General features: G+C 43.7%; 1 protein-coding gene across 1 annotated transcript in view; it reads left to right on the top strand.

Moving 5' to 3' along the window:
- LOC119412394 overlaps nucleotides 1-1,224 on the top strand; it is a 24,000-nt gene that overhangs the window by 13,081 nt on the left and 9,695 nt on the right. The window lies entirely within an intron of this gene.

The raw sequence follows: 1,224 nt of genomic DNA, 5'->3' as shown, positions 1-1,224 counted from the left end.
TCTGTCACAGGGACACCTGGACAGGTCTCCAGTCCGTCACAGGGACACCTTGGACAGGTCTCCAGTCCGTCACAGGGACACCCTGGACAGGTCTCCAGTCCATCACAGTGACACCTGGACAGGTCTCCAGTCTGTCACAGGGACACCTTGGACATGTCTCCAGTCTATCACAGGGACACCCTGGACAGGTCTCCAGTCTGTCACAGGGACACCCTGGACAGGTCTCCAGTCTGTCACATGGACACATGGAGACAAATGAGACAAACAATCATTCATACTCTCTCTCACACCTAGGGACATTTTAGAGTTACCAGTCAGCCTAACATGCATGTTTTTGTTCTGTGGGAAGAAACTGGAGCACCTGGAGAAAACCCACACAGCACAGAGAGAACATGCAAACTCCACCCAGGGTCCCGGCTGGGATTCAATCCTGTGACCTTCTCACTGAGCGGCAACAGCTCTACCAACTTCACCACCGTGCCACCGAGTTATAAATACTGTTCTTGTTCTTTTTCATCTTCTTCTTTTTCTTCTTGTTCTTCTTAGAACCACAATACAACAAGCTCCTCATGTAAATATTTTATTTTAAGCCTGTCCTGATCTCCTTTTTAACACTGTTGTGTTAACTTATTGTGTAAATAAAGTTTTGTTAAAAAAAAAATTTTAATTGTTGTTCTTGTTCTTTTTTCTTGTTCTTCTTGATGTTTTTGTTTTTCATTTTTGTTGTTCTTGTTCTTATTTTTGTTGTTCTTGTTCTTATTTTTCTTGTTCTTGTTCTTCATGTTCTTGTTCTTCAACCGGCTTTTCCCTCTATAAATGCTATTCTTATTTATTGATATTTGTAGTATAGAGAACATGAAGACCATGCTCGGAGTGACATCATCTCCAGTTACATTAGACAACCAGAACAACGTCCAAATGACCAGAACCTCTTCGTGGAGGGACTGCTCCAAAACACGTCTGAGAACTTTGCTGTGGCTTTTTAAATTTTCAATTTTTTGCGAGCCTGTTTTTATTCCATTGAGCTCAATGTGGGATCTGACCTTGCTTGAAACTGTGTCTAGTCCAGACTGATCGGTGTAAACTCCGTCCAGTTTGTGTAAAAGCGTGGACTAGTTTTGTCCCTGGACTGACCAATGGTGGCACAGTTCAAACTGGTATAACCACAACCAGCACACGGTGCAGACCGAACCTGACCAGCTGCTCTCTGGTTGAGGCCTTCGG

Source organism: Nematolebias whitei, chromosome 1 (genome assembly GCF_014905685.2).
Source record: "Nematolebias whitei isolate Nwh7 chromosome 1, NemWhi1, whole genome shotgun sequence".
NCBI lineage: Eukaryota > Metazoa > Chordata > Actinopteri > Cyprinodontiformes > Rivulidae > Nematolebias > Nematolebias whitei.
The sequence above is the reverse complement of the archived record's forward strand: the minus strand, read 5'-3'. Positions and strand labels throughout refer to the sequence as shown.